Source organism: Lactuca saligna, chromosome 6 (assembly GCF_052625555.1).
Source record: "Lactuca saligna cultivar CGN05327 chromosome 6, ASM5262555v1, whole genome shotgun sequence".
In the NCBI taxonomy this organism is placed as follows: Eukaryota; Viridiplantae; Streptophyta; class Magnoliopsida; order Asterales; family Asteraceae; genus Lactuca; species Lactuca saligna.
Window position 1 is genome coordinate 120,627,970 of NC_136422.1, and position 22,678 is coordinate 120,650,647.

Genomic DNA, 22,678 nt, shown 5'->3' on the forward strand with positions numbered 1-22,678 from the left:
AGCTGACTGTAGAATCCTACGAATACCCCTCACTATTAGCTGGACGATCCTGAAACTGCTGATCCCTTGACTCCCCGACCTATCAATACCAAAATATCACTTAGTATAATTCAATAACCCTTAATAGGGTAGAATAACCATTCTACCCCTAAGCCAACCTGATCCATTACTAAGGCCCAATACTAGGTAACCTTCCTAAGCACACTATTGGCCCGCTAATGGCCCAATTTGCTGAATCGGGCCCAATTCCTCTAATAGGCCTTATCCGAAACCCAAAAATTTCCTTGGCCCATATTATCTGACTTTTGATGGCCCACTAACGCCCAAGAACCCAAGGCATGGCCTAAACCAAGGCGCAAAGATGCAAAGCCCAAATTGACAGATTACGTGCAACGTACATTCTCGTACGCTAAGCGTACTAGCCATTGGTGTGTACGTTGAGCGTACCTGCATGCATGCTCAACGTACTCCCCCAATTATGCCATTTTCCCATTATGTGCTTAATACTCTACTCCAGAAGCTACTAACATAGATCCAAGTCCTATTTCACATCTTAGTCTATAAAGTCGACTACTTGGTGGCTTGTAACCCACCAAAAGAGCGCAAACTTGAAGTGTAACAACATACTTCCATAGAAATGGATAGATCTCATGCATGAACCCATTAAGACATTCAAAATGGAGATGTTACTGCTTATGGGACCCATTTAGCTTTAAGGGTGGCAACCCTAAGCTCAAACACGAGTTTTCATCATAAAGGTCCATTCTTTGGACTAAAAGAGTCCATAAACTCTTCCTAAGAGATATCTAAGAGAACAATCATCAAGCTCTGAACTTTATACCTTGAAAGAGTTTGCAAAGAGGCAAAAGTACAAGATCTACAACTCCTCCTCTAATCTATCACCTTGCTTTGCTCCTTCCTTGTTTGAAAAATGGTTTTATAACACCAAATGATCACTAATGGCCACCAAAGCTTCAAGAACACTCAAGGTAGGATTAGGGTTTCGTGGTGCCTGACCAAGTGTGAAATGGAGGCTAACCTTTGAGGCTTATGATTCTTTCTATAGTGGCATGCCCTAAAAGTTAGGGTTTCTGGACACTGGACGTACGTTGGGTGTACATATTGTACGTTGGGCGTACGCCAAAAACACCCGTGACTCTATGACCTTATACGTTGGGCATACCCCAGCCTTACACTGGGCGTACTTATGCGCTCACCACCTTGCATGCATGGTCCTTCTTTGCCATTTTTCTCCCTTAAGGACCAATATTGCCAATAACTTCAAAGTGTTATAACACACCTCTGTTTCTGACAAACTTTATATCCATGAAAGGGTGGCGAGAAGCCCTACGCTTCTAAGAACATACCTCGGCCCAAAACTTCTCCAATAAAAACTTCAAAACCCATAAAAGACCGAAACGCTCCTAGCCTCGGGCTTTGAAATCCATAAACAAATACTTTCAGAACATGGCATTACAATCAAGGCCATAATCGAGACAAAATAGTGCCAACCCACTCACAGGCCGACAGGTGTGGTCCCTAGAACATCATACCTTGACACCTACGCATGTGGCAGGAAACTACTTACGGAAAACGGTTCACTAATCAGAGTTCACCTGGCTCTAATAGAACCTGAAAAAGCAGAAAGTACAGTCGGAGATCTGTCCCCCTTGACATAGGTATAAAAGACACTCTTTTCCCCCAAGAGAAGGGGTCAAGAGCTAAACCCCTTTAACACTCTCTTTACGCTTTAAACCTACCCTCTCTCAGACTCTCAAAATATTTGATCGTCGGAGCCTTGTTCTGGGACAACCTCCCGGACAACAACTGATAGTCGTATTTTCTTTGTTGTGATTCTCAGGCTCTTCTTTTTCACCCCTCGGAAAGGCGTAGCTAATCCGGTGATATATCACAACACATATACACACACAGATATATATATATATATATATATATATATATATATATATATATATATATATATACGTATAGGCCCCGCCATGGGGCCACTCCCTGGGCGTATTTCAACCAGGTTATAGAATAGAGGGTGCCGCCCTGAGGTCTATTTCAACCCAAACATATGATAATAGGCTCCTCCCCGGAGTTTATTTCTGTTGGATTAATGTCTAAGTCCATAACTATATTTGGTGTGTGCTTAACCCAACCCGGCATGGTCCATTTGGGTTGCACTTCACCGACACAATTTATATGGATAATCTTTTGAGAATAGTATGTTTATGATTAATATTAATATATTATAAGTTCTAATATATTAGTATGGAATCATATTATTTAATTAGTATTGATCAAGAATTAATTTAGAATTAATTAAGTGATCAAAAGGAACTAATTAAATATGGACTCTTATATATATGGAATGGGCCAAGTTCATTTAGGTTGGGATAAGCTTTCATGGATAGTCCATGGAGTGTTTAACCCATGGATCCTAGGAAATGAAAGGTCATGGCTATTATGGTTTAACCCTAATCCTCCATATTATATAAAGATGTCATTGGTTGGTGAAATTGGCACTAGTGTGGGTACACTATGAAGGGCTAGCCAATTTCACTAGAGAGAACCAAGTATCCATATTCTCTAAAGTCTTCCAAGGTGTTTTGGTGATTTGTGATTCCACTTGAGGCTTCCACACTATTGGGGCTAAGCTCTTAAAGATTGAAGACATTCTACATCAAAGAGGGATGCATTCTATCTTGTTATATTGATAGTTTTGTATGCTAGATTAGGATAATACCTTGGATGTTCATATTTGCATGTATAATAGAGAAAACATAGATCCAAGGTATTTAGGGTTGCATGTACACTTAGGAGTGTTAGAATGCTCAAAACACAACAGTGGTATCAGAGCCATGGGTTGTTTTCTATTATATTTGATGCAAATGTATTTTTTTTCAAGTTGAAGGAAAAAAAAAGAAAAAAAAACATCAAGTTTGTCAAATTTTAAGATAATTTTTTGTTTTTGTGAAAAACTAATTATTTGTAAAATTTGAATCATTTGCTATATGAGCTGAATTTGGTCAAATTTAGTAAAAGTTAAAATGATATGATTATTTTATTAGTTTAAAAGGTTGATCTAAAGAGTTTTTTGAAACCTCCATAAGTTATGGATATGAAAAGGTTTTAAAAATTGATTCAAAGTTTTTTATGAAGTTACAAAACTTGGTCTTAATGTTTTAAAGAATTCCATAACTTGTTCTTAAGTTATGGAACATGAAAAGTTTTTTTGTGTTATCTTGTTTTATGAGTTAATTTAGATTGATGAAAAATATTATTTGTTAGTTGGTTTTAATCCAAATTAATCTGAAAGAAGTTCATAAAATGTGTTTATGTAACTTAAAAGTCACATTTATGAATCTTAAAACTCATAAAGTTGGCAATGGTTACAAAAAATGAAGAGTCTTGTCCTTAAGTTATGGAGGTTCAAGAGCCACTTCATTAAGTAAAAAAAATATGTAACCTTAATTAATTCCATAAGTTACAAAATAAAGAAAAAGTTACATTCTTTAAACAATTTAAAGTCTTCCATAACTTGTCCTCAAGTTATGGAACTTGAAGAGTTTTTTAATTAAAACTACTTTAAACACATAAGTTATGGAATTAATTAGTTTTGAATAGTTTCAAAACTTGCCCTCAAGTTTTGGAATTTGAAAAGTTTTCTCTTATGAATACTTTAATTCCAAGTTAGCCCTTAGAATTTTAAAAGTTAAAATTCAACCCTTATACTTTATAATATTGTAAGTTAATAATATATATATGTATAAGAGTAAAGTCAGTCTTACCACAAGTACGCCTCATTCACGAAGCCGGTCTATAAGGTGGGTATAAGGTTGTTGCCTATAAAATGGCAACTTAATGGGTGTCCAGTCTCACCCACCGCTTGCTTGACTGGTGGAGGGTTGTTAGCCGAACGGGTTTGACAGGACTATAATTCTCCCTTCATTAAAAGTATTAATGATAAATACTAAGTAACTAAACTCTTAATAATACCCAATCTTAGTTACTTAGGAAAATGTGAATAAGGTGCTAATCCATGAAATTACACTTTGCACTTTTTTTAAGTCGGTTAGTGGAGCGTGTGTGGTTAACCGGCACACTAACTCGTATTTAACAAGGTAGGCAAAGGGTAACTTAATGTATATCATAGTATCGATGGAGCGTGTGTGGTTAACCGGCACATCGATTGAGGGGTAAACACTTAAGGGTACCAAGTAATTTGCATGGTTACTTCACATCTTGTTTTGTGATCCTCGGCATCCCAGTCACAAAACCTGAAGGGCACACTCGAGATTGAAACATGCCATTGAGCAGTTCAATTAATCTCAAAAGATCTAGGAGTTTCAAAAACAATTAAAACCTAATAATACATTTCGTTTATCTTGGTGGAAATTGGTGAATCGTCATTCACCTACCTTCAAATTGTTTTATAGCTTGGATTACGACATACCTCTTCTAAGTTATAAAATAGTTTGTTGGGTCCTAGCCTTAATATTTCATATTGGGTGTCATATTAAGGACTTTAAGATCAACTATCTTGAATATCTCCCAAAACATGTCTGGTTTAGACATTTATGATCTTCCTAAATCTCTTGAAACAAGCTTTCCTAAATGAAGATGATGTTCCATGGAAATCATACTTCTTTCACCTCCTCTAATTATTCTCCCTACCCCACAAGTTCTTAAAAAGTTTAAGGTCACTCGAACCCTATTGGCAAGTGAAGGTCTAGGAGTGGTCACATCTTGGAGATGTAGTCACATATTGACAAGCCGGGAGAGTTGGGTGACAAAGTCTTGAGAAAGTTAGTGGTTCAATCACTTTCTAAGTCACATAGTGAGTTCTTTTGGAACACCTATGAAACAGACTATGACAAGACCCTTAATGATCTCATCTATTTGTTAAGATCAACTTCCTCAAAACTTGATGGACATTGACAATAGTGACACAGGAAATCCAGAAAAGCATTCTCTTCCCAGTGGAAAGGGATCGGCCATAGTCAACTCGGTTGAACAAATGGTAAAGAGAAAAGCTAAGTCTGTGATAGTCCCGTGTAGCATTATCAAAGGGTACATATGTTTATATTGCCAAAGAAAGGGTCATTAGTTGCGAAGCTGCCAAATTTACCTAAGGATGTCAAAGTTAATAAGTTTGACTCTACTTTAGGTAAAGTCCACTATCTAACTCTGCTAAGTTTCTATTCTGAGATTCTTATTACATGATGTGACTGGGTCACATGTTGATGTTTTATGAATCAAAGAAAAGTGAAGGAACTTAAAGAAAGAATATGTTGAATCTGATCGCATAGATGGATTTCCATCGCGTAGTTTGAAGATCAGATTCTTGAGCTACTTCTTAGGAGTTAAGAGGTATTGCTTAGGAATAGATAACAACAAGTTTTCATATGGATTGTAAGGATAAGTTTTTCCGCATAGTTTTAAAATAAAAGAAAATTTTTGATTTTATTTATTTTAAAATATCCTTACAATGGCATTTGAGGAAAAATTGTTGCTTATATGATTCCATTAATAGCAAGAGTGGAAATATGAAATTGATTCCTTCATTTGTGGTAATGTCTAAATTTACCAAATAAGGAAAGATTCTCATCATCCAAAGTCTCAATTGGACCGGGACTTGGAATCATGCAAGTTGTATAGCATGATGAATGAGAACTTTCAAGTATTGGAAAAATTAAGACTAATTACTTGTTCACATGGATGTGTGAGTCAAGTAATGGACTAAAGGATCGAGTACATAGTCATGTGCACTGATTAAGTCCACCACAAAAGATATAAGGCTATTTGTCATAGTTTACTAAAGTTCAGTAAATATGATTATACTTATAAGCTTAAGTGTAACTCTGAGACATTGGAAAAGGTTCCAATGCATGGCAGAGCGAATAAGAAGAATCAAATTAGGCAGAAGGATAAAAGTTCCTCAAATCTGAAAAGATGGGAGAGTACTTTAGTATCAGTTTTGTGATCATCTTAATGATTAAAAAACCATATCAAAATTAGTTCTCTAAGGAAGTCTTAGTACATTCTTATGACTAAGAAGAAGGGATCCTGAATTGTTGAAATGGTTAAATCAAGAAGATGAGTCATACTTCGTTCCAATACAAGTCTTAGAGTCATACTCCAAGATTGTCATTTGAGTGACATGTCTTAAAGAAGGTTTAAAACACTTATCAAATGTAAGAGTAAAAGTTTTCTACTCTTGTACATTTGAAATTGGTAAGTTGTGATGTTTTTGATAAAACAAAGACCAACTTAGGCCAATTGTGTGAAGTGTTTGTCTTGATTAGAATCCACACTATCTCTTGGATATCTGAAAAGGGAGTCTTATAGGTCAAGAGGACAGTGGGAGTCTTAAAGGTCTTGAAAGTCTCAAGAACTAATCAAGAATGAAACCTGAAGTTCCTCACTTGAGGTTCACAACCCATCGTGTTGATATAGTCTTTGACCATTCCAGTTAAAGTTGAGTTCTTAGAGTTCTCAATTGGTTGCACAACAACTTGGAAGCAAGGGCAGGCCCTTGAGCTGCCAGGTGGCAAGAAGTTAAAGATTGAGTTCAGTCCATATGAGCTTGGATTTGTCATTATCCTTGTCTTGTACCTATGGTTTTGACAATTCACATGGATAAGAACACATACACCATTAAATCTAAGTGTCATAAGGTTTCTCTCCGATTCATGAAAATGATGGTGAGGAAACACTTTCACTAAGTAGATTTTAGTTAGATAGCAATTGTGATATTTACATTCTCAAAGTCGTTAGTGGAGCGTGTGTGGTTTACCGGCACACTAACCTGGACTTGTGAGAAGTGGCAAAAAGGTCTAACCATTATGATTACGGCATCCCTCTTCATAATTGTTTAGACACACAAGTGTGCTATCTAAGGGAAGGTGTATGATTTTGATAAAGTTCTATCAAAACAATCTAGTATCAGAAGTCTGAACTTTGGTAAGAAAGTCAATAAAGTATTGATTTCTAGAAGTTCAGCTGATTTTTGAGTACATGTCAAAGCTAGTGGGAGCATAAGTGTTATGCTAATAATCATCATGCAAGTGGGAGCATGATAATTATGATAAAAATTTCAAGTTAGCAATGTTAATTATAGAAAACAAAAGGTTTCAATTAGGAAAAAGTTGTTTTGTTATAATTAAGGGAGAGGAAATTATACTTCATCTCAAATCTATAAGCTTAGATCGTGAGGTTTTAATCATTTAGTCAAGGATATATATGAATTTCATGTTGGAATGGCTCAACATAAGGAAATTCTGTATATAGGCCCATTATTTGCGTTCTTAAATTCGATTATGATTACGGCATCCCTTTTCATAATCTGAATTATGAGAACTTGGCAAATAGAAATGGAAATGTTATAGCAAAAGACTGGTTTAGTCTTTATGTGAGACATCATGAATCGTTTCCCATATGCTTCGGATATAGGATCGATTACATGTGCTATATTCATCCTTTCTAAAAGTTTCCAAATGCCTGGGGTATTAAGAAGGGAAAAGGTTTAGAACTTGATATGACTAAAAGGATTAAACAATTGTCGAGGACAATCTAAGGTTTACCAAAGATTGGTTGCTCAAGGACAATTGGAAGTATAGTGATAATTCTGGAAGGACCATATTGACATAATCTGTAAGGAGGCAACTCTTGTTCAGAAGTGATAGTCTAAATGGAATCTGGAAATGTTTCAAAGTCAGAAATTTCAATCTGTGTAAGATTAAGGAAACTTAATGCAAGAAGGATGTTTCCAAGGAGTTGATCTCCTTTGGAATACTCTGTAATGATTGTTTCCAAGTCTTTGTGAATTTGTGCATAATCGTTACAAGAGGATCAATGCATATAAGTTTAGAATCTAACAGATTTCAGTAAATGACATTAATTTGGAATTATTGCATTTGCAGTAAGGATTTGGGAGTGTGAAAAGAGAATCATTGAAGCTATGTTCAATTGATCTAGTTCACAAAGTAAAGATCATAGACAAACATAGTATGCATACTTGGTGTGTGGCATGACTAGTGTTTAGAAAAACATAGTGTACATGCTTGGAGCATGGGACAACTATTGTTTTAAATTCAAGAATAAAGTTGATAGCTGAAACAGTATAGAATGAATAATGTGTAATCATATGGTGATAAATAAAAGGTGTTTTATTTATGTTCATAGGTTTTGATACCATATTGGATTCAATTATTATTGTGTTTCACTTTGCATGTTTTGACTTCCCGAATAAACTAGGATATTCTTCCGGAATGACTAAGTTATTCAAACCATCCACAGTCGGTCATATGTTGGAAGTAGATATGAATTAAGACTGTCATGGGTTGGCTTGTAGAGGTCTAAGTTGTTGGACAAAGGGCTACAACACTCATGAGTACTCATAAGTTCTGAGTATTGGATTCAACCCGCGCTCATTGGAATCACTTCATGGATTTTATCACGAGTGATCATGAGACGATAATATCTTATATTCTTCAAGCCTAGAGATATGAGTTGTTACTATGAGTTGGTTGTATATTGATTGCACGAAAAAGCATTTGGTAACTCGGTGCTATAAAACGTGCCTTTGTGTATGATTCAACAAGTAGTAGAACAAGCCATATGAGTCGAAGTTTTTCCATTCCTTTTACCTTCGGGATAAAAGCGATATCTGTGGGCCCCTCGATGATTTGATGATGACAAATGGAAGTGCTCGGCCGGGCCAAGACTGATTTGATTTGTTCAATTAGTCAGTCGTCATAAATCGGAAATCGGGAAACAACAAATGCACAGAGAGAATGATTATAATCCATGTCTCAGTCCATATGATATCTAGAATGGAGGAATATATGATCCCTTATCTAATGGACAAGTTCGTTGACAAGATCAGAGTTCGACAGCGGCTTTAAGAGCTACGATTGCCAGTTAGGTTTGAAGTCATACGCAATAATAGTTTTAGACTTATCCAAGTGGGAGACTGTTGGATTAATGTCTAAGTCCATAACTATATTTGGTGTGTACTTGACCCGACCCGGCATAGTCCATTTGGGTTGCACTTCACCGACACAATTTATATGGATAATCTTTTGATAATAGTATGTTTATGATTAATATTAATATATTATAAGTTCTAATATATTAATATGGAATCATATTATTTAATTAGTATTGATCAAGAATTAATTTAGAATTAATTAAGTGATCAAAAGGAACTAATTAAAAAGGACTCTTATATATATGGAATGGGCCAAGTTCATTTAGGTTGGGCTAAGCTTTCATGGATAGTCCATAGAGTGTTTAACCCATGGATCCTAGGAAATGAAAGGTCATGGGTATTATGGTTTAACCCTAATCCTCCATACTATATAAAGATGTCCTTGGTTTGTGAAATTGGCACTAGTGTGGGTACATTATGAAGGGCTAGCCAATTTCACTAGAGAGAACCAAGTATCCATATTCTCTAAAGTCTTCCAAGGTGTTTTGGTGATTTGTGATTCCACTTGAGGCTTCCACACTATTGGGGCTAAGCTCTTAAAGATTGAAGACATTCTACATCAAAGAGGTATGCATTTTATCTTGTTATATTGATAGTTTTGTATGCTAGATTAGGATAATACCTTGGATGTTCATATTTGCATGTATAATAGAGAAATCATAGATCCAAGTTATTTAGGGTTGCATGTACACTTAGGAGTGTTAGAATGCTCAAACCCAACAATTTCAACCCATCATACAAACTCATGTAAATCACACAATAGTTATCAACCTAAATAACACAATAACGGGTTGGCTTGGGGGCCTTCGACCCATGGATATAGTGAGAAAACTCACCTCATAGAAAGATAAGAAAACTGAATAGCACGCCGCTTCGAGATCAACTCTACCAGTCACCATAATGAATTCAATGACACAATCTTAACATACAAATCAAAATACCTAAAATACCCCTAGGTCAAACCCTAGTCAAAGTAACCTAAGTCAACTAATTCGACTTAGTGAGTATGTTGGGTGTACTCAACACGTACATGGGGAGTACTACATGTTTGACCGAAGTCAAGGAGCTGACCATGTATGCACACCATACCCTTTGGTACGCCGAGCGTACGCAGTTGTCATCAACTTCATCCATCAAGTTTTTAATCTTTAAGCACTTATGTCCAAAATCCATATATATCCCATAAAAGGTGTCCCTAACCATAAAGTTTCCAACTTTATGGTTTTGCATGGTTAGTAAGGCCTTAGGATCAAAACGCTATCATCTTTGCCTATTAAGACAACCTAGATCATTCATGGAATGAAACTAATGTCTAAGATCACATTTTTATGAATTAACACACACTAAAACATCTGAAAGGACATCTCAAATGTCTTGGAGTATTCGATACTCAAAAAGATCAAGATTGAAACAAAAAGGTGTGGAGTATAAGCTCAAACTAGATCTTACTAAAATGCTCATCAAGGTTAGAGCTTTATACCTCCAAAAGGTGCACAAGGGAGTGTAGATGTTGGATCCAAGGTCTTGAGAGAAACTCTACAACTTCAAAGCTCTTCCTTCACGTCCAAAAGCTCCAACATGGCACCAAAAGACTCTCCAAACTTCAAAATGCACTCACACACTTTAGGGTTTCGAATTGAGGAAGGAGGTTGGAGTTAAGAGAGTGCATGAGGCCATAAAGATGTTTAAATAAGGTCCAAACCCTAAAATTAGGGTTTGCACCAGGCTACGTACGTCCAACGTATGCAAAAAATGTCTAAAATTACGAAGTTGCCCTGAGGGACCAACTTTTCAAAGCGCAACCAATGATCAAACTGGAAAATACCTGGAAATCTAGATGTTACACAGGATAACTATCAGTCTTCCAATAAAATTATTTAATGTTCGTTTTTTTCTTTTTCACTTAACGATATATATATATATATATATATATATATATATATATATATATATATATATATATATATATATATATATATATATATATATATATATATATAATAAATGAAGAAGCACTAACACATAACCAAATGATGTAAACTAAGAACACGTAAAACCATAAAACATTTTCAAACTAAATGGAAAAACAAATACTAACATATAAGTGAATGATGCAAACAAAAAACAACATTAAATAATTATATTGTGTGATTTATAGTTATTTGATTTATTATTTTAATTTTTTTATTCAAACAAAACGTAAAAAACATAATTATATAATGTAAACGAACAAAACGTTAAAAAAAACATTTACCACTATATTTAAATAAAAGTCAAAATATGTTGGTTATTATTTTAATTTTTCTATTTGAAAAAAAAAAACATAAAAAAATCATTATGTATTGTAAACAAACAGAACGGTAAAAGAAAATGACAAATAAAGAAAATGCAATTTGGTATATATATATATATATATATATATATATATATATATATATATATATATATATATATATATATATATATATATATATATATATTAAATTATGATTCTAGTTGAATAATTCAATCCAATAAAATCATTCTAGTTGAATAGTAAGTTCATAAAATTTTGTAGTTTGTCGTACAAAACTACAAAAAATTATGATTTTTTTTGTTTAATTTACGTTTGGAGTCTAATAGAATTTTGTTTATGATTTGAAGCTTAGTTGTAATCGTTGTATCATTCGGTTTTTTCTTTGTCATATACAAACATTCTTACAGAATGTTATTCTAACATAATTCGATTCATGGTGTAATTAGTTTCATAGAATACGTGGGGGATATGATTATTAAGTGCTAAAAGGTTAGATGATGATGTGTGGGATAAAGACATGAAGATAAACAATGGTTGCCAATCTTCCAAATGACACCAATGATAGGAACCATTTCTATAATTTACTCGTATGGTTGCCAATATTCCAAATGACACAAATGATAGGAACCATTTCTACAATTTACTCGTAAAACTATGTTTTTGTTTGTTCTGCTAATTAGCAACAATGGTAATTTTGGGAAAAGAAAAGTTGATCTTGAATAAATCTTTCAGCTCTTTAAGTTTATTTATATTTTAGTAGTTTTCAATCATTTGGCCATGTGATACTCGTCCACTTTGATTGCATTTCTAATCTACAAAGCAAATTATTTGGAGGATTTTGCTTATGTTTTTCAATTTTAGCATTTAATTTATTTAATTACTGATTTGTTGAATATTTAGATTTGTAAATATATAAATCTTAAGCTTTATAAGTTTTTTATATTTTAGTACATTTCAATCTTTGAGCCATGTGAAACTGGTCCACTTCGATTTGATTTCCAATCCATAAAGCCAGTTATTTGAAGGAGTTGGCTTATGCGTAAGGATTTTAGCATTTAATTTTTTTAATTACTTATTTGCTGAATATTTAGATTTGTAATTGTATACATCATGTTGTATTAATAAATGTTTATTAAAAATGAATAAGTCTTTATTAATAATACATGAATAAGTCGTCTTTATTAATAATACGTCTTTATTCGTATATCTACACTATATTAATTCTTTTATAAATACAACTTTAATATTAGCTGTATGAATAAATTTTTTTAAAAAAATAAAATTGTTAGTATACTCATCAGTATATATATATATATATATATATATATATATATATATATATATATATATATATATATATATATATATATATATATATATATATATATATATATATATATATATATATATGTGTGTGTGTGTGTGTGTGTGTGTGTGTGTGTGTGTGTGTGTGTGTGTGTGTGTGTGTGTGTGTTCACAGATTGAGTGATCATATATGATTATAACGATTGGTGGCAGAAGTGGTTGTGTTGGCAGAGATGGCGGTAGTATAAGTGAAGGAGGCGGTAGTATAAGTGAAGGATGTGGTAGTAGTGGGGTTGACTGGTGGTAGAGGTGGTGGTAGTGGTGGTGACAGTGGTTGTTGTGGTGGTGGGGAAGGTGGCGAAGCTGTAAGGAACGGACGGCGCTACATAATCATTTATGATTATAACTGACCCGTCGCGCCGGTACGTCAGAGGGTTAGAGTGGCAGATGCGAATAATGTCACTGAGGTTAAATATTAAATCTCTATTTTATTTTGAATGTAAACGGAATCTACCTACCTACCTCTTTTACTCTCTCTGTGTGTGTGTCTCTCTCTCTCTCTCTCTCTATATATATATATATATATATATATATATATATATATATATATGTGTGTGTGTGTGTGTGTGTGTGTGTGTGTGTGTGTGTGTGTGGCGTCCATATTTTCTGAATAAAAAAGTTTCTTTATGCTTTCAAAATTCTTAATATCTTTTATTAGTGAAAATTCCCGGTATATTAAAATAGTTTGATTGCAATTGATTGTACCAAAATATCAAAACTTTAAGGGTGACATAACTGATACAGAACATAAGTTACAACATAAAGATCTAATGGCCTTGAACATTAATAGAATTATTCTCTTCAATCTCTTAACATACTATTATAGTCTTCACCAGTTTTAATACCGCTACCTGTGATACATGTAAATTAAGTGGGTTAGGTTAGTAAACCTGGTAAGATACATATGGTTTTCATTTCACAATGTTTTAGTGATAATTATAATTTTATATATATATATATATATATATATATATATATATATATATATATATATATATATGTATGTATGTATGTATGTATCTCAAACCTACAAAATCAATTGTTATCAACAACATAGATACATCATTTCTACATGACAATCTAACCCGTCCCTTCGATCCTCATATATTGATCCTATACATAGATCATATGTTCTATTCTAATGGATCACTATAAACAACGAGTTAGCTATACTCTTTTGGGGATTCCCTAGCAACCAACGAGGATCAAGAAAGACAACAAATGAAAGGAATAGAATATATAGATGAAAAAATAATAAAAAATATCCCTAATAGTATGAGCCATCAACATTTACAGGTAATGAGCCTATTAATGTTCCACCGGACTATCTATAATGGTTGATGGTCACCATTTTTGTTGGATTAGTGTCTAAGTCCATAACTATTTTGGTATGTACTTGACCCGATTGTGAGCAAGGTCCTTTTGGGTTGCTTTCACATTGGTGACTAAACATGATGACTGTTGAAGAGAGAGGCTAGTTTATTGTTAATAATAATAAATTGGGGTATAAATATGATTTTTTTAATATATTATATGAATAATATATTAATTCGGAATCATATTATTAATTAGTATTTAATCATAAGTTAATTAGGAATGAATTTCGATTTTAAAGGAATTAATTAAAAGTACAGGTGTTGTTTTGTAATTATTTGATAGTTGAGACTTTGGGCTATTGGATCACCTTTATTAAGTTTTGAACGAAAGTCCTAGAAGGATCTAGGAGTTTCCATCCAAGGACTTAAGGAAAGGAGTCCATGAACATGCTTAGGCCCTAAGCTATGGGATTAGGGTTTCCACCTTGAAACCCTAGCTAGCCTCAAGTATAAATAGCACCCTAAGGCACTAGAATTCGACTACCCCTTAGGAAAACCCTACTAGGGCCGAATTTTGGAGCCTAGCTCCCTTCCTCCTCCTCCTCTCTCTCTCTTTCTCATATTCATCCTCTCACTCAAAGTATGCTTGTGAGCCATTAGAGGTACTACACTTGTGGTACTTGCTTTCAAGAGCCAAGGAAACTCAAGGAATTAGTTGTTAATACTATATAACAACAAAAGGTTTGTATTCTATTCTCTTATGTCAATTTCGAAAACAGTAGATGCATGCTAGGTTTCCTTTTTTGTTCATAATGTTGTATGACTAATAGTGATAATATAGATTCATATCTAGGGTTGCATGCACACATATGATTGTTTGTATAAAACCCATCAGTGGTATCAGAGCCTTTGGTTTTTGTTTTCAATTAGATTTGATACAAATGTATGAATTTCACAAATTAGGGTTTATGGCAATTAAACCCTAGGGCTTGGATTTTCAAAATCATGGTTACAAAAGCCTAGTTTTCGAATTGTATTAGAGTTTCCCAAACCCTTTTCCTTAGCCACCAAGATTTCGAAATTAGGGTTGTCTAACCCTTGGATTTCAAAATTTGCCTCCTCCCCATGATAAGATCCTAAATTTAATGGATTTGGATAATCCAATATCTTGTAATTATCTTTTAATGGTTTAAATATGGTAATTAAATATTTTGAACTATCTCATCCTATATTTTTCGAATTTTAGGGGATTTAAGGGGTTAGGATAAAATTAATTGTTTAATTTAATAAATTATCCTCCAAGATTTAATAATTTAAATTAATTGTTTAATTGAGATAATTATTAAATCAAAGTTTTAATATTTAAGATTTTAAAATTAAAAGGTTTTAATTTTCGAAAAATTTTAAATATGATTAAAACCCTAATGATTTGAAATGTTTTAAAACTTGCCCTCAAGATTTGGGATTTAAATTTTAATTAAAAGTTTAATTTTAAAATGCTAAATTCTAAAACCCTAATTTTTGAAAAGTTCAAATTGCACCCTTATGATTTTATTAAATTAATTAAGTGTATATTTAAAAAAGAGTTAATAAATCCATAATGATATGGTTTACACTAAATTAAATTAAAAGTGTAATTTGTTAAATTAGACCATATAGTATTTTAAAAGTGTAAAATACACCCTTATACTTTATATAACATTAATAGTCTAATATTGTATATGTATAACCTAGATGCTACTATTACCGTTAGTAGGCCTCATTCACGAAGCCGATCTATAAAGGAGTATAAGGTTATGACCTATAAAATGGTCGTTTAATGGGTGTCCACTCTCAGCCACCGCTTCCTTGATTGGTAGAGGGTCGTTATCCGAACGGGTAGGATAGCGCAGAACCTTTCAATGAAAAATATAATGAATTATGAAGTAACTAAATGTTTTACAAAATTCCCAATCTTAGTTACTTTAGGAAAAAGTGAAGTTGATGCAATTCCATGAAATTACACTTTATACCCTTGCGAAGACATTAGTGGAGCGTGTGTGGATAACCGGCACACTAAATGGGCTCTTAGCAAAGGTAGCGAAGCGTGATTCGATGTTTGACATAGTTCGGTGGAGCGTGTGTGGTTAACCGGCAAATCGAATAGGTGATTGTAACATTGGGGGCACCATGTAAGTTTGCATGGTTATTCACACCCTGTTTTGTGATCCTCGACATCCCAGTCATAAATCGAGGGGTATATCGAGATTTAAACATGCCATTAAAAATTTCAATGAATCTCAAAGGATCTAGGAGTTTTCAATACATTTAAAACTTAATATATTTTTGTTTTTCATGGTAGAAAATTGGTGAATCGCCATTCACTTACCTTCAAATGTTCTGCAATTTGGGTTACGACATCCCTCTCCCAAGTTGTAGAGTATTGTGTTGGCCGTTTAATGGGTGTCCACTCTCACCCACCGCTTCCTTGATTGGTGGAGGGTCGTTATCCGAACGGCTAGGATAGCGCAAACCCTTTCCATTAAAAATATAATGAATTATGAAGTAACTAAATGTTTTACAAAATTCCCAATCTTAGTTACTTTAGGCAAAAGTGAAGTTGATGGAATTCCATGAAATTACACTTTGTACCCTTGCGAAGACACTAGTGGAGCGTGTGTGGATAACCGGCACACTAAATGGGCTCTTAGCAAAGGCAGCAAAGGGTGACCTGATGTTTGTCATAGTTCGGTGGAGCGTGTGTGGTTAACCGGCAAATCGAATAGGTGACTGTAACATTGGGGGCACCATGTAAGTTTGCATGGTTATTCACACCATGTTTTGTGATCCTCGGCATCCCAGTCATAAATCGAGGGGCATATCGAGATTTAAACATGCCATTAAAAAGTTCAATGAATCTCAAAGGATCTAGGAGTTTTAAATACATTTAAAACTTAATATATTTTTGTTTTTCATGGTAGAAAATTGGTGAATCGTTATTCAATTACCTTAAAATGTTCTGTAATTTGGGTTACGGCATCCCTCTCCCAAGTTGTAGAGTATTGTGTTGGATCCTAGCCTTAATATCTCAATTTGGTTGATTTATTAAGGACTCAATCAATCAACTAACATGAATTTTCTCCCGTTTTGTAGATGTAAAAGTGTGACAACTATGGTCTTCCCAAATGTGACAACCCGAAACTTCTAGCCATGTAATTGATCTGTGTTCAGCACTAAAACTCAAGTTCATTATCTTTTGTTACATCTTGTGGTTCCATTTGAGTGATCTAGACTTAGTATAACCTGGATATAAGCTCTAGGAAGGGGTGGAAAGTGCTTAAGTATCACAAAATCGGACCAAACACACCAAGTAAGGTGTGTGCGGCCGCACACCCAACCGCACACACACTCAACCTCACACTCAAACCTTTATATGGATGGATACCCCTTCATTCATTCATTTGGATGTTTCTCTTCCCTCTCTCTACTTTCTCTCTCTAAAATCATCAACCAAGAACACTTGGAAAGCTTCCAAATTGTGATCTACTCCATCTTCAAGCTAAGTATAGTGGTAAACACTTGAATCCCAAGATTAAAACTTATCATATTTATCATGTTCATCATCCCTTGAAGGTGTATGGCCGTACACCTTCATGTGGGGCAGCATACCTTCAAACCTCCTAAGTGTGAAGAGCAAACACTTGAAAAGTCATCAAATGGACTCAAATGAGGAGTGTACGGCCGCACACTCCTGTGTACAGCTGCACACACCCTCTGTATGGCCGCACACTCTTGTGTGCTACTTCACACACACTCCTGACCGCACACCCAAGCCGCACACTCATTTTCAAGGCCATACACTCACTTTAATGCCCACTTTTGGCCCTAAACTTGCATAAATCATTAAGTCTAGATCCCAGGGCACTTATTCTTAGTCATTCCAAGCCCTAAGGGTGTTTTTCCTATCATGTTAGTCATGAAACACCTAAATATTAACTCACCTATGTGTCGTCACGTGAATAATAGGGGCCCTAGGCGTTCAGGGCATCCGTTGACACTCGAACCCTACATTAAGCGGTGAGTTCATACCCCTACTCTTTTCCACTGTTTTTAACTGTTTTTAAGGGGGGGGGGGGGATACAAGCAAAGTACAAGAGGTTCCTTGTACTCAAAACTTGTTTTCATGTGTGTGTTTCACATTTTATATGCTTTTAACACTGATTACTACCACTAATAACTGTTTGAACATGCAGATCACGTAAACATATATTTGTGAAATGGGTTTTAAACTGTTATGTTTTTCATATATTTCACAAATGCCTTTCCACATTTTATCAGTTAAAAGCATGACATTAGAACATTTGAACATAATACCTGTACACTGTTTTGTCCTCGGTAACACTCCACGGAAATACGCGAGTGGAGGACTATCATGTTATTACTAGTAAATTTGTTAATCCGTATGATTGGAGACACGTCCTCGGAGAACACTCCACGGAGATACGCGAGTGGAGGACTAAACCTGTAACCAGAATCTCTGGGATTTAGAGAGCGTGACTTGAGTGTATAGATCTATATGGGGCTGACTACCCTACACCTGGCTGCTAGCTACAGCCGAACTGAAAGGTTCAAGGGTGACGAGAGTCATAAGGTGATGTGGACTACTTATTGCCACATTTATTCTATTGTATGGTTATGGAACTTGCAATTAGGATAACAGAGATTTACTTTATAGTAATAATGAATAACGTAATACATCTTTTACATTGATAACCAACAGTCAGGAAAGTATGGGACTTTCCTGGGGAAACGTTTACATAACCAGAAAAGGGTAACAAACCGGATAACTTTACATCTTTCACAATTGGTAAAACACAATCAGTAAAGTATGGGACTTTACTGGGAATACATTGGTACCTAACCAGAATAGTATATCCAACCAGACAACCTAACTGTACATTTTCACAAGGGTAAACATGTCTTCAGTGTACAACTTTACTTTACATGTTGAGAAACAATAACCAACCTTTTTAAGAAAATATGGGATTTTCTTGGTGTGCGTAACATTTCAGAAACAGAAAGGAAACTCAATGTTTTCATAAAACAAAAGCCGCTTATGAACTCACCAGCATTATGCTGATTTTCAAACCGCTTGTGTTCTCAGGTCAGCATTAGAACAGGTATCCGAAGATCATTTTGTTCCAGGTTGGAGTGCGCAGAAGATCAGTTCATTTTATTAATATATACTATGTATCACAACTGTATAACTTTACTTTTGTAACAACTGCAAAACTTTTCAATATGTAATGTATGGTTGTTCTACTTTACCTACTATGTGCATTGGATTTGATACTCAACATGGAGTCAACCCCGGAAATGTTTCCGCCTTTGGTTTTCAGGGTGTGACACCAAATCCCGTGGAACAAGCCTTCCATATGAAGATGATATTCTAGGATTTGATTGATGAGCAAGAAATCATGCTTCACTTCCTCCACCTCCTCCTATTGTTCTCCCTAACCCACAAGTTCAAAGGCTTTAAGAGTTCAAGCTCACTCAAGCCCTGTTGGCAATGAAACATGAAGATGGAAAGTCAATGTGTGCGCACGTCTTAGAGATGAAATCACACATTGATAGGTTAAGAATGTTGGGAGTCTTTATCTGTGAGTAGCTAGCTGTTGACTGGGTTCTTCATTCGCTTCCTGACTCATATAGTAAGTTCGTAAGAGAATACTATATGATAGACCACGACGTGACCATCATCGATCTCACCTATTTGCTTATTGCAGTTGAATGAAAAATGATTTGGCGCACTGGAGAAGGAAAGTTGATTGGTGGATCTGCCTTCCAAACCTCTATGGACATAGGCAATGGAAACGAAAGGCATGCCATGGTCGAAAATTTTGATAATAATGGTCGAAAATTTTGATCATAATAGAAAGGCAAAGTTTGAAGAAGTTTTGTGTGCTGTTCCAAAAGAGTCAATTTGCTTTTATTGCCAAGAGAAGGGGCATTAGAGACGAAGCTGCCCAGTCTACCTGAGAGATCTAAAAGATGGGATAGTCAAGAAGCATGGCTCTACTTCAGGTAAATTCCACTATCTAACTACATTAAGCTCATATTCATTGATTATTAATACATAATGTGATAAGATTACATTTGAATGTTTTGCAGGATCAAAGAAAAGAGAGGAAGCTTGATGGAAGAGAAAGATGAGTCTGATCACGAAGAAATGAATCACGACCATATCGATTCGAAGATTAGATTTTGAGCTTAAAAAGTTATGATAGATTTGTTACAAATATTTGATTACATAGTTTTTCAGTTGATTTTGCATTGTAAGGACGTGTTTTCTGCTACTTTTATGAAAAAAATAAAGTTTTTGGTTTGCCTTATTTATATATATACCCTTGCAATGAAAACGTTGTGAAAAAAATTGATGTTTGTGTATTTCTATAAATGGATGTGATTCTTAGTTATGTTATTTATGGTAGTGTCATATTTTTCTAAGTAATGAAAGATTCTCATCGCCCAAGTTTCAATTGGACAGAAACTTGGAATCATGCAACTTGTATTGTGTGATGTATGGAAATCTTGGTACTTAGGAAATTAAGACTAATTCCTTGATCATACAAGTATGTGAGTCAAGTGAAGGACTAAAGGACTAGAACACAATGTTATGCACTAGTCAAGTCCACCACAAATAACAATAAGACTATTCATCATAATTTACTAAAAGTCTAGTAAATGTGGTTATACTTACAAGATTAAGTGTGATTCTGAATCATTGAAAAATTTTAATGAATGGCAGAACGAATAAGAAGAATCAATTAGGAAGAAAGATAAAAGTTTCTCGAATATAAGAAGAAGGGAGAGTACTTTTGTATCGGGTTTTATGATCGTCTAAATAATTAAGAACCATAACACAATTGATCCTCTAAGGACATCTGAGTGCACTAGTATGGCTAAGAACAGGAATCGGAAATTGTTGAAATGGTTAAATCAAAATGATGAGTCATACTTCGTTCCAAAATCAATTCTTAGAGTCATACTCCAAGATTGTGACTTGAGTGACATAATCTTAAGTTGGAATGTTCTTACACTTGCACATATTTGTAAGTTGTGATGTCTTGAATAAGACAAAGACCAAATAGAGACACTAACTCATGGATATTTGCTTTGTCAAGAAACGTTTCTTGATAAGAGAGTCTAATATGTCAAGAGGTCAGTGGGAGTCTAAAGATCTTGAAAAGGTTCAAGAACAAATCAAGAAGTAAACCGATTAAACACTAGCACACGACTTGAGGAATGTAGCCTATCGTGTTGACAAAATTTTATTTATGTGCCAATCCAGTTGACTGATTATGCATATGAGTTCTATGAGTTCTCAATAGGTTGCATAAGGGCAAACACATTGTTCTTACACTTACACATATTTGTAAGTTGTGATGTCTTGAATAAGACAAAGACCAAATAGAGACACTAACTCTTGGATATTTGCTTTGTCAAGAAACGTTTCTTGATAAGAGAATCTAATATGTCAAGAGGTCTGTGGGAGTCTAAAGATCTTGAAAAGGTTCAAGAACAAATCAAGACGTAAACCAATTAAACACTAGCACATGACTTGAGGAATGTAACCTATCGTGTTGACAAAATTTTATTTATGTGCCAATCCAGTTGACTAATTATGCATATGAGTTCTACAAGTTCACAATAGGTTGCATAAGGTCAAACACATTGTTCAATGAAAGTACATTGACTAACATAAGTGAGCTGCTAGATAACTTGGAAGCAATGGTGGGACCCTTGATGGCAAGAAATTAAGAATGAACAAGTTCTATCCATAAGAGTTTGAATTTGTGGCCAACATTATCTTATGATTATGATTATGACAAATTCACATGGATAGGAACACATACACCATAGAAATCTAAATGTCATAAGGTTTCTCTCCTTCATGAAAAATGATTATGAGGAAACGCTTTCACTAAGAAATATTTTAAGAACATAGTAATTATGTACATTGCATTCTCAAATTTGATTATGATTACGGGATCCCTCTTCATAGTTCGAATTGTGAGATTTGGGAATTAGTCCGAACATTTGGGACTTAGTAATATAAGTTCTAAAATTGTTTAGACACACATGTGAGATATCTAAGGGAAGGTGTATAAGTTTGATAAGCTTAGATAAAGGCTCATCGAAGCATATCGTGTTAGAAAAGATGAACTTTGGAAGTCAATAAGTATTGTACTCTAGAAGTTTAGTTGATTTATGAATGCGTCTCAAAGCTAGTGGGAGCATAAATGTTATGTTGGAATGGATATAATCATCATATTAGTGGGATCATTATTATTATTTAAGTATTGCAACTTGGCAATATTAATTATAGAAAAACAAAAGCTTCACTTTGCAAAGTTTCAGGGGTTGAAAAGTTGCTTTTGCTATAATTAAGGGAGAGAATGTTATACGTCATTTCTAATCTAAAAGATTAGATTGAGAAGTTTTAATTGAATTTAGTCAAGGGTATATTTATTATTTGCATTCTCAAAGTTCGATTATGATTACGACATCCCTCTTCATAGTTTGAATTTTGAGAACATGACAAATAGAAATATTATGACGATATTATAGTAAGAAACTGGTAAAGTATCACGTTCTTCATTATGAATTGTATCACATACGCTTCAGACATAGGATCGATTACATATGCTGTAATATTTG